Source organism: Pongo pygmaeus, chromosome 2 (assembly GCF_028885625.2).
Source record: "Pongo pygmaeus isolate AG05252 chromosome 2, NHGRI_mPonPyg2-v2.0_pri, whole genome shotgun sequence".
Taxonomy (NCBI): Eukaryota; Metazoa; Chordata; class Mammalia; order Primates; family Hominidae; genus Pongo; species Pongo pygmaeus.
Window position 1 is genome coordinate 32,765,924 of NC_085930.1, and position 12,884 is coordinate 32,778,807.

The 12,884-nt window shown below is 40.4% G+C and overlaps 1 pseudogene; it reads left to right on the forward strand.

Annotated features, from left to right (window-relative positions):
* Positions 1-11,939: 11,939 nt before the first annotated feature.
* Positions 11,940-12,638, forward strand: LOC129033871 (vesicle transport through interaction with t-SNAREs homolog 1B-like; annotated as a pseudogene).
* The last annotated feature ends 246 nt before the right edge of the window (positions 12,639-12,884 follow it).

The window sequence follows — 12,884 nt, forward strand, 5'->3', positions numbered from 1 at the left end:
TGACTGATTCTCAAAAACTGTACTCAGCATGTTGAAGGCACAACAATGCTAGAACTTATATTGGGATGACATGTTCTAGAACACAAATGATGTTGTAGATTTATGATACTTGAATTAACGTTTTGAGGAAGGTTCTCAGGGTCTCTCTTGAAAGGCTTTAATTCCTGCCAAAGGTCCCTTACAGGAGACTGGATGGAATGCTTAGTGAATCTGTCAGGACATGAAGCCCCACAGATTTGTATACCTAACTGGCCACAATATTATACTTTTTAAGACATTTTTATGTTAATTTTTTAGAGGTGGGGGAAGCTTTACTCTGATTATTCTAGGAGCAGAATTGTCATTGTTAAATAAAAATACAGTGCCAACACATGTTCATCTCTTTAGGAGCCAAGAAAGCATTTCTTTGTTGCTACTTTCTGTGTTTGTCACATAATCGAGTACTTTTCTAAAAAATAAAATAATTTTAAGTACCAACTCTGAAATCTTAGAATCCTTCCCCATCTCACCTTCCATCTGTAACCAATTACCTCTGACCAGGTGTGGTAGGTAGAATAACCCCCCCTGCTCACCACCAATGATGTCCACGTCCTAATTCCCGGAATGTGCAAATGTATTAAATGTCCAAAGAGACTTTGCAGATATGATTAAGGACACTGACAGAAGGAGATGATCCTGGGTGATTTGGGTGGGCCCACTGCAATCATAAGGGCCTTATAAGAGGGAGGCAGGAGATAAAAGGAGTAGTAAGAGATGCAACAACAGAAGCAGGAGGTTGGAGTGATGCGAGGAAATGGCCATGATCCAAAGAATGTAAGTGGCCTCCGGAAGCTGAAAAAAGCAAGAAACAGATTCTTCCCCAAAGCCTTCAGACGCCCTGCTGACACTTTGATCTGATCTGCAGAAATGTAAGAGAATAAATTTACCTTGTTTCAAGTATACTGTGTATGGTAATTTGTTACAATGGCAATAGAAAACGAACACGTCAGAGGTTGGCAATGCTTCAGTCATCTGAGTAATTGTTTCTGGAGCTTAGGTAATCTATCCAGAACAGAGCACTAGGAAGGGACAAGGCTCACACATAACCCAGGCCCACTGACTTATGACCCTGGGCTCATGGCCTCTTAGTCCACACTCCTCAGTTATGGTGCTGGTTAGGAAAGGCACAAGCACATTTGTTACACCTCAGCCTTGCTTGTCAGCTTAGGGGATGCTGGATTAGTCAGAGTTCTACAGAGAAGCAGAAGCAATAAAGTGTGTACAGGTGTATGGACAGGATAGATAGATAGATAGATAGATAGATAGATAGATAGATAGATAGATAAAGATAGATGGATAGATTTTAAGATATTGTGGATGCTGGCAAGTCCAAAATCTGACAGGAGAGGCCTCTCAGGAAAGAGGTGCAGTTCAAATCCAAGGCAATCTGCTGGACAAGCAGGAATTGCCGATGTAGATGAAGTCTACAGGCAGTCTGCTGGAGAGTTCCCTCTTGCTCTGAGGTTAGCCTTTTGTTCTATTTAGGTTTTCAGCGGATTGGATGAGGCCCACCCACATTATGGAGGGCCATCTGCTGTACCCGAAGTCCACTGATTTAAGTGCAAATCTTATCTAAAAATACCTTCACAGAAACAACCAGAATAATGTTTGACCAAGTATCGGGACGCCCCATGGGACAGCCAAGTTGACATATAAAATTAACCATCACAGCTGCCAAGAAGGGATCTGCATCCACGAAGTGGTCCAACATTTTCCCAACAAAGTATTTGTCATTTAACTTTATGCTAGAGTCAGCTTAATGAATAGGACCTATACAAAAACATGTCATATCCATGAGAAGCTAAACTCTTCAAGAAAAATGCATGGCTAGAATTTATGACAGAATGGAGATTGTTCCACTCCTTTTTTCTCCCTCTCCACAAGTCACTGCATCCAAAGCAGTTTATCTTTGCAGGACTCTCACTCTGCTGTACAATCTGGGGGCCATCCTCCTTAACCTTGATAGAGGAAAAGCATTGTCATTCACAATTCACTCCCTACCCACAATGAGAAGCTTAACTTCTCTGGTTTTCTTTCTTGCCTATTCTTTCTCTTCTCTTCCCCTCTCCCATCATCTTGCTCGTCTCCTTCCTTCACATTTTTTTTTTTTTTTGAGACAGAGTCTCACTGTGTCACCCAGGTTGGAGTGCAGTGGTGCGATCATAGCTCACTGCAGCTTTGACCTCCCAGGCTCAAACAATCCTCCCACCTCAGCCTCCTGAGTAGCTGGGACTACAGGCATCCACCACCATACCCAGAAAATTTTTTTTTTTTTTTTTTTTTTTTTTTTTTTAGTAGAGATGGAGGTCTCTCTATGTTGCTTAGGCTGGTCTCAAACTCCTGGGCTCAAGTGATCCTTCTGCCTCAACTTCCCCAAGTGTTAGAATTACAGGTGTGAGCCACTGCGCCAGGTCCTTCCTCCACTTTTCTAATTCTTCATTCTTGTGCTTTTGTGAACTGGTTGGTGAAATCAAAAAAGTAAGTGCTATTCTACTCTTTCTCCAACTCCTGGCAACAATGCTGGAGATGGAGGAGACATAAAGTGAGTGTGAGATTGAGAGAGAACAACGAGAATCAATGAGAGATTCTGAATGTGTAAGTGTGTGTGTGTCAGCGTGTAACTGGTTAGAAACTCAATGGGGTTTTGAGGTGCTTTTATTTTGGTGTATATTTTAAGTGCAAGGGCAAATGCAGTAAGGTATAAAATGGGGCAGGTTGAAATTACAGGTGAATGAAAGTGCAGACTTGACCTTTACTTGAAATTTACTTATTAAATCCCTACCTTGTGCGACAAGTTCACAATGTTGAGGATACAAAATGAGCCACCTGGGCCCCTGTTTGGAAGGCACTCATCATCTCTCACCAACCTTTGTGTCCTTTTTAATCCACTTGCACTCAGACCACACAGTTGCGCATGATTCTATACCCTCCTTACACAGGTTTCTCTCAGTTTCCTGTATGTCAGTCTGCTCCCGCTCCCAAAGACAGAAAAGGGAATGCTCTCACAAGGCAGCACCAGGCTTCCAACTCCCTCTGTATTATCCCAGAGCACCTAAGTCCATGCAGAGGTGTTCAAGTTGATAGAAATCTACTGACTTGGACAAAACAATATCTTTCCCAGCCTGCAATAAGCCCTCCTTGATGAAGGCTGGTTTTTCATCCGGTTTCTTTCATGGTACAGGCTTTATTAACCAAATTTTAATAAGAGAAAACCAGCTTCAGGCAGCTGCTGGTGGTTTTCCTTTGCAATGTGTCCAACAGAATTGCACAGTGCCACGGCCTACGGTTGTCAACATTGTTGTCTCTGGATGTTCGTAAGTGATAGGACTGCACAGCAGATTTCTGCTGGCTTTTCCACTGGGTGAGAGAAAGGGAAGCCCATGTCTGAGAAGGGGGTTTCTTAGAGCCCGGGAGCCACTCAGGCACTCAGCCCAGGGTCACCTTCATTAGGACTGTCTCATGAGTCCATTGCTAAATCTGCTTTGGTTTGGCAAATAGAAATGTGGCCCTTTGAAGTATTTATCACTGCTGAGCAGGTTCCTAAAAACCTCATTCTCCTTTACCTGGTGGCAGTGTCGATATTTCATTGGCACTTCTTAGTTAAATGCATTTTAGGGCGTGCTATGGCCCCTTTAATAAAATCTGCATGCCTGCCCCCCCTTAAAATGGCTATCTGGTAAAATGATTAGAAGAGAAGGAGATGAAATTATGAGATTTGGATTGCAGTGACTCAGAAAGTAGCAAGAGCAGCTCATTTAGAAGGGGAAAAAAACTTAACTGCAAAGGGTCAGGCTTGTACAATACCCCCATTCTAATCCTGCGGCGGCTGTGAAGTGATTCAGAGCTACTCTGACAAATGTAGGAACTTTCAAAGTCTGGGGAGTGAAATATTGTCTAATAATGAATCTTCCTTTTTTGATTAGTGTGGAATCTGTATCCTGCTTCCAGAGGCAGGACTCAGTTTTCTTATTCATTTTCACCACAGTTGGAATGGAAAAATTGAAATCATTGCTCTAATGGCAAGAAACATCTTATGGTGCTCAGAGCCAGCAGTCAGTACAGACAGGCACAGATGGGGGCGCCTTTTGCTCCTTTTTTGTATGAAAAGAGCTTCACTCCACTGAAATAGATGATTTTCTAGTGGAGGCTAACATTGTAATGACAACATACTCTGATGGGTTTTCTTCTTTTTCCTTTATAAGGATTTCTCAGTTTTATGTCTGTAATTGACATCTACGGACCAGCCATAACAATGTATTCCTCATTCTAAGGTGAGGGACCTTTGAGAGGTCCAGGAGATTCCAACTGGTTTGTGGAAACTCGAGCTGCAGAACTCCAAGAAGTAGGAGGAGGGTGGGAGAGACAAGCAGGGCCTTTATCTAGGGAAGGTCAGTAAAACTTTTGAATTTCTGTATTTCTCCTAAAGGTGAAAAATGAGGAAAGAAAATTGAAGGGGAGAAGGGAGACATGAAATAAAAAAAATTAATGAGGATTGAGCCCCTTATGTGCCAGCCCAATTAGAGGTGCTTTACCCACATTACTGCATTTAATCCTCACAACGGAGTGAGGCAAATCTGTTGCCTCTCCAGGAGTCACTTTCCTCACCTTCCATCCCCCCTGTCCCAGCCCATGTCACATGATAACAGTTAAACGCTAGAGACCCACTTTGCCTTCATGTTAACAAATGACCAAGGGGCCCAGTTCTGACTATGGGACATAACACTAAGTCTGTTGGGGGGATTTGGAAAACAGTTTTCCTTCAAGACAAAAAAAAAAAACAACAAGCACACATGAGAAGAGCTCTCTTGTCACCTGAGCTGCTCCCGGCTTCCTACATAGCAATGCAATTGTCTAAGGATCCAGTATTTGGAGCTGCAGCAGCCATCTTGCAAGCAAGAGACCAAAAGTTTTCACGTGAGGACAGTGGAATGGAGGATGAAAAAAGCTTCATTCTTCATGACATTGTTGAGACCACTGATTCAGCCCTAGAACCACCTACTTCTGGATGTCTTTTTGTGTGATAATAAAGCTCATTATTTCTGTTACTTTTAGCCAGATATTCTACTGCTTGCAGTAAAAAGCATTCTAATAGATACAATATGACTATTTCCATTTTACTGAATTTGTTTCATCCAATGAACGAAGAAAATTAATTCATTGACCACTACAGTAGAAGCAAAAGACAGTTGCTTTATAATCTCTCTGAAATAATATCTGTACAGTCCTTTAGTTTTTAGCTTACTACATTTCCTCCTCACTGTCCTTCATGTATAGATAACACATGATGGTCATGAAATGACCTTGTACCACAGATGGTAACCTTATTTCCTATTATTTCTTGTGGCACAGGTGCTAAAAGCTTAATCCCAATCATCAACCACTGGCCTTAGAATTTGGCCAACACCCTTCTCCACTGAGATGTTAGAGACAGATAGAAGTTTAGACACTAGTATTGTGAGGCCAATCTAACCTATGAACCTTTGATTATGACCTCCTACCATGATGATGATGATATCAGGTTCACAGTTTGGGACAATTCTGCAGAACAAGAAGGATGTTGCTCAAAATGGTTCTTAGCAAAATCATCAGTCACATTTAAGCTTTTAGTCACAGACATAACATATTACACACCATATGACATTTTCAACAAGACGAAAGAAGAAGATTAGTGGTTGCCAGAGGTTCAAGGAAGGAGGAGGATGTGACAATAAAGAGAGATGATATGCAGGAGTTTTTTGGGAGTGATAGAACTGTTCTGAATCCTGATTGCGGCAGCAGTTACGTGTATCTATGCAAGTTTATTCCTTGAACTGTATACCAAAAAGAAGTCAATTTTACCGTAAGATTTTTTAAAATAAAAGTAAATTCATTCCATAAAACCTGGCTCCTAGCCATTTGTTAATTAGTCCAAATTGATTTATTTTTTTCCTTCAATTGTTAGCAAGAAAGAAGGGAATACTATAGTTAGTCACTGCTAGGCTTAAGAATACAGTAGACAGGTCAGGGAAGGAAAATATCTAGGTTTGATTGCCGCAATTGACAAATGTTTGGATTCACCAAGAGGCATGGAAGAGAATAGGGTTTCATGAAACAAAACTATAACTTTTAAATTGCTGGGGCCTCTTCCGATAACTTTTTGGGCTGGGAATTAAAGCCATTTCCTAGTTATAAAAGCTCAGGTTTGTGATCATCTCAACTGATGCAGAAAAAGCATTTGACAAAATTGAACCCCTTTCATGATTAAAAACAACAAGAACACAACAAATTAGAAAAAGAGGAAAACTATCTCCACACAATAAAGACCATATATTAAAAACCCACAGCTAACATCATACTCAACAATGAAAGACTGAAAGTGTTTCCTCTAAGATCAGGCACAAGAAAAGGATATCCACTTTCACCACTTCTAATCAACATAGTACTAGAAGTCCTAGCCAGAGCAATTAGGCAAGAAAAAGAAATAAAAACATCTGAATTGGAAAAGGGGTAAAACTATCTCCGTTCACAGGTGACAAGATCTTATATGTGGAAAAGCCTAAAGAGCTCACTGAAAAAAACTGTTTAAACTAATAAATTCAGCAAAGTTGCAAAATACAAAATCAATACACAGAAATAAGTTGTGTTTCTCTACACTAAGGATAAACAATCCAGAAAGAATATTCAGACAACAGTTCAACTTACAATAACATAAAAAACAATTGGGGTCCCAGGTGTGGTGGCTCACACCTATAATTCCAGCCCTTTGGGAGTTGAAGCCTGGGAGTTCAAGACCAGCTTGGGCAACATAGAGAGATCCTGTGTCTACAAAAATTTTTAAAAATTAGCTGGGGCGCTAAGTGCGGTGGCTTACACTTGTAATCTCAGCACTTTGGGAGGCTGAGGTGGGTGGATCCCTTGAGGTCAGGAGTTTGAGACCAGCCTGGCCAACATGGTGAAATTCCATCTCTACTAAAAATACAAAAATTAGCCAGGCGTGGTGGTGCATGCCTGTAGTCCTAGGTACTCAGGAGGCTGAGGCACAAGAATTGCTTGAGCCTGGGAGGTGGAGGTTGCAGTGAGCTGAGATCGTGCCACTGCACTCCAGCCTGGGCAACAGAGTGAGACTCTGTCTAAAAAAAAAAAAAAAATTAGCTGGGCATGCTGGTGGTGGCACACTCCTGTGGTCCCACCTACTCAGGAGGCTGAGGTGGGAGGATCACTTGAGCCCAGGAGGTTGAATCTGCAGTGAGCCATGATCCTGCCACTGCACTCCAGCCTGGGCAATAGAGTGAGATCCTAACCCCTCCCCCCCGACAAAAAATATATATATATACTCACACACACAGATATATAATATAGATACATATCTAATATACACACATACATATATATAAATACTAATTTGGAATAAAGTTAACCAAAAGGGGGAAAGACTTTTACATTGAAAACTATAAAATGTTGCTGAAAGAAATTAAAGAAGACACCAATAAATGGAAAGAAATTCCATGTTATGGATTGAAAGGCTTAATATTTTTAAGATGTTAATACTACCCAAAGCAATCTACAGATTCAATGCAATGCCTATCAGCATCTCAATGGCTTTTTAAAAAATTTTTGTAGAAATGGAAAAATCTATCCCAAATAACAAAAATAATCTAAAAAAAGAAGAACAAAGTTGGAAATCTCACATTCCTGATTTCAAAACTTACTACAAAGCTATAGTAATTAAAACAGTGTGGTACTGGCATAAAGACAGACATATAGACCAATTGACTAGAATACAGAACCCATAAATAAACTCTGGCATATATGATCAAATAATTTGTGACAAGGGCCAAAACCATTCAGTGGTGAAAGAACATACTTTCAACAAATGACATCATGAAAACTGAATCTCCAGATGCAAAAAAAAAGAAAAAAGAAAAAGAAAAAGAAGAAGTTGGATCCTTACCTTACACCAAATACAAAAATTATCTCACAACGTACCTAAACATCAGATGTGAAAGGATGAAACTCTTAGAAAACTCTGGTAAAAGCTTCACTACATTGGATTTGGCAATGATTTCTTGGATATAACACTAAAGGCAGAAGCAACAAAAGAAAAAATAGACAAACTGGATATCATTATAATTTTAAAATCTTGTGCATCAAAAGATACTATCATCACTCCCAACAAAAGTGGATTCCATCCACCGTACGGGTTTAGTGAAACAAGATGTACACTGAGCCTGACTCCCTGTGGTGAGCCTGAAAGATGGTGTCATTTTCTTGTGGGCAACAGCTATAAAAGCGCTTCCTGCATTATAACCCAAAATGCTAAAATTTCAAAATAATGATCACCTGCAACTCTCAAACAAACAAAACCATTAATGATTTCCAAAACAATGAATAGATAAAATGTGCAGTATTTCTTAGAGGACAAAATAATATTACATTGATTAAGCTACTTAAATTTTCAATAATCCCTACAATCTGATTTTTGCTTTTAAGAATTTACATTCTTCTTGAAAGCAGATTTGAATTCAAAATTTTTATATTATTCAGTCAAACAAATTCTTCCTACAGAAATAAAAGAAACTGTAACTTTAAGTACTTTTCAAATACTGAGACAAGATAAAATATCCAGAGGATACAAAATATTTTACATGTACTTCCTACATTTGTAGAGACCCTCATCCTTCAATACTTGTGAAATGGTGATTGGGTCAACAGCAAAGAGGTCTTGAGGTAAATTCTGCAATTCTATACGACATAATTCAAATGTATCCATTTGTCAAAATCAACTCTCTGCATTTTCAGACAAAATTCAGTTAATGTCAAATTGAGGCAAGTGCTAAACCTCGGCAATTTAAAGTTTGAAAAATATTCCCAGCCAGATGTGGTAGCTTACACCTGTAATCTCAGCACTTTGGGAGGCCAAGGCAGGCAGATCACTTGAGGCCAAGAGTTCAAGACCAGCCTGGGCAACATAGCAAAATCCCATCTCTACTAAAAATACAAAAAATTAGCTGGGAGTGATGGTACACACCAGTAATCCCAGCTACTCAGGAGGCTGAGGCAGGGGAATTGCTTAAATCCAGGAGGTGGAGGTCTCAAAAAAAAAAAAAAAAAAAAAGAGAGAGAGAAGAGAAGAGGAATAGAAAAAAGAAAAGAAAAGGAAAAGAAAAGAAAGGAAAATAAAAGAATTATACAAACTATGTGACCTTGAAGAAGTTATTTCTCATTAAACCACAGTTTTAAAAGGTAACAACAGCACAGTACAATAGTCCTCCTTATCTGCATGGCACATGTTCCAAAACCCCCAGTGGATGCCTGAGACCACAGACAGTACCAGACTCAATTGCTGTCATTTGGAACACGTTTCAGTTCATGTCTTCTACCCACAAATTTAATGCCTTTTCCATCTTAGGTAACCACTTATCACATACTGTGGCCATAACTTTTGCAGTCTGAGGTGCAACAGCAAAACTAGCACACATTTCTCTTTCTTTTTTCATGACAAAAATGGATAAAATTCTTACTGTGGATCTTAGCAACCTCAGCATACTATTTTTTTTGTTTCCTTATTTAGTTGAGAACGTTCAGCTTTTCATTTAAAGCAAATACTTTACAGCTTCTCTTTGCCATATCCAAATTGCCAGCCTCACTACTCTTGGACTTTGAGGTGATTATTAAGTAAAATAAGGGTTACTTGAACACAAGCACTGTTGATACTGCGACAGTCAATCTGATAACCTAGAGGGGTCCAAGTCACTGTCACTAATGGTTGGGTAGCATGGTCAGCGTGGAGATGCTGGACAAAGGGATGGTTCACATCCCCAGCGGGATGGAGCAGGATGGCCCAAGATTTCATCACGCTACTTAAAATGGCCTGCATTTAAAGCTTATAAATTATTTCTGGAATTTTTTATTAATATTTTCAGACCACAGTTGACCTCAGGTAACAGGAACCATGGAAATTGAAAACCACGGATGAAGGAGAACTATGATATCTGTCTCACAGAATTGCTAGAAAGGTGAGAAATGCACCCACAGCACTTAGTGTCAGAGTAAATGACATCTAGAAAGGGCTCAATACATACTAGCAATTATTACTTACCTGGATACTTTTCCATGACCTTTTGTAAACCATATTGCTTATAAATTGCACTAGAGATATCCATTTCATATCCCATTGCCTCATACAATTTCAGTTGCTAGTCAAGCCCACATTTAATCCTATAATGACAAATAAACATGAAGTTCAATTTTCTTTAAATAAAATCACATCACAAAAGCAGAATTATTATTAAAACAACTCAGCCTCTGGCAAGATATTTTATAGATTTTCATAGGCTTTTTCCAAGGTAAATTGGTAATTCTTCATCATAAAAGCAGTCACTGTAGCAATATTTCAACTGACGCTTGCATGACTGAAAGAGACCTTGAAAATAAAATAACAAAATAGCGACAATTAAAAAAAATCCAGCTGTCTATTAATGGTAAAGTTCATGTCTATTTCATGACTACTTCTACTTCTACTCAAATAAATCCTCCACCTCTGAAATATGACCAATGGTGAAGGAAAAAAAAGACACTATCAACTGAGTAAAAACGCAACTCACAGAATGGGAGAAAATATGCACAAATCATGTATCTGATAAAAGATTAATATCCAGAATATATTTTTTAAAATTCCTACAACTCAACAACAAAAACCAAAACACCCAGTTGAAAATGAGCAAAAGGACTTGAAAAAAATCTCCAAAGATGTACAAATGGCCAATAAACACATGAAAAGATGGTCAACATCTAATGATTAGAGAAATGCAAATCAAAACCACAATTAGATACAATTTCACACCAATTAGGATGACTGTTATTTAAAAAATAATAATAACAACTTTTGGCAAAGATGTGGAGTAATTGGAGCCCTTGTGCATTGCTGGTAGGAATGTAAAATGGTGCAGCCACTAGGGAGAACAGTATAGCAGTTCCTCCAAAACTTGAAAATGGAACTACCATATTATTCAACAATTTGACCCCTAGGTATATACATGCTCATGTTCACAGCAGCATTATTTACAATAGCTACAAGGTAGACACAACCCAAGTATCCACTGAGAGATGACTGGATCAACAAAATGTGGCATATACATACAAAGGTCTATTATTCAGCCTTAAAAAGGAAGGAAATTCTGACACATGCTACAACATGGATGAACCTTAAAAACATTATGCTGGCCGGGCACGGTGGCTCACACCTGTAATCCCAGCACTTTGGGAGGCCGAGGTGGGTGGATCACGAGGTCAGGAGATCGAGACCATCCTGGCTAACATGGTGAAACCCCATCTCTACTAAAAGAAAAAATACAAAAAATTAGCCGGGAGTGGTGGCGGGCGCCTGTAGTCCCAGCTACTTGGGAGGCTGAGGCAGGAGAAGGGCGTGAACCCGAGAGGTGGAGCTTGTAGTGAGCAGATACTACGCCAGTGCACTCCAGCCTAGGCGACAGAGAGAGACTCTGTCTCGAAAAAAAAAAAGAAAAAAAATTATGCTAAGTGAAATAAGCCAGTCACATAAAAACAAATGCTATACAATGCCACTTATATGAGGTACCCTAAAATTCATGGAGAAAGAAAGTGGAACAGAGATGATTACCAGGGGCAGAGGAAGGGGAGAATGAGGAGTTGTTTAATGGATGTAAAGTTTCAGTTTTGCAAGCCGAAAAGAGTTTGAAGGTGGACAATGGTGATGTTTGTACAACCATGTTAATATACTTAATGCCACTGAACTCTACACTTAAAAACGGTTAAAGCGGTCCTGGGCTGCGGTGGCACGGCGGTCGCCGTGATGGTCACGGGGCTTGGCGGCTGACCCCCGGGCTAGGAGAGGGCCCAGAGCCCCGGATCTCGGTGGCCACTGCTGGAGCGCGGCCTGCGCCATGGCCACCTTCGCCGCCTCCTCAGAGCATTTCGAGAAGCTGTACGAGATCTTCCGCGGCCTCCATGAAGACCTACAAGGGGTGCCCGAGCGGCTGCTGGGGGCGGCGGGGACCGAAGAGAAGAAGTTAATCAGGGATTTTGATGAAAAGCAACAGGAAGCAAATGAAACGTTGGCAGAGATGGAGGCGGAGCTACGTTATGCACCCCTGTCTTTCTGTAACCCCATGATGTCTAAGCTTCGAAACTATCAGAAGGACCTTGCCAAACTCCATTGGGAGGTGAGAAGCACACCTTTGACAGCCACACCTGGAGGCCGAGGAGACATGAAATATGGCATATATGCTGTAGAGAATGAGCATATGAATCGGCTTACAGTCTCAAAGGGCAACGCTTCCGCAAGGTACTGAAAGCCTGAAACAGGCCACCCAAAGTATTGAACGCTCTCATCAGATTGCCACGGAGACTGACCAGATTGGCTTAGAAATCATAGAAGAGCTGGGAGAACAATGAGACCAGTTAGAGAACGCACCAAGAGTAGACTGGTAAACACAAGTGAAAACTTGAGCAACAGTCGAAAGATTCTCCGTTTAATGTCCAGAAAAGTGACAACCAACAAGCTGCTGCTTTCCATCATCATCTTAATGGAGCTTGCCATCCTGGGAGGCCTGGTTTACTACAAATTGTTTCGCAACCATTGAACTTCCTGTAGGGAAGGGTTTGTGGCCCAGAACTTTGACTTTGTGAACGGATGATATTAGGGATGTGGATGGAATAAGCATATTGCTGCTGTGGGCTAACAGTTCAGGGATGCACACCAGACTGTGGGAGGAGGGAGGAAAGATGGAAAGCCACTTAAATGCGAAGGAACAGCAACAAGACCAGTATGATATACCAAAGTAATAAATGCTGTTTATGACTTCTTTAAAAAAAAAAACGGTTAAAGC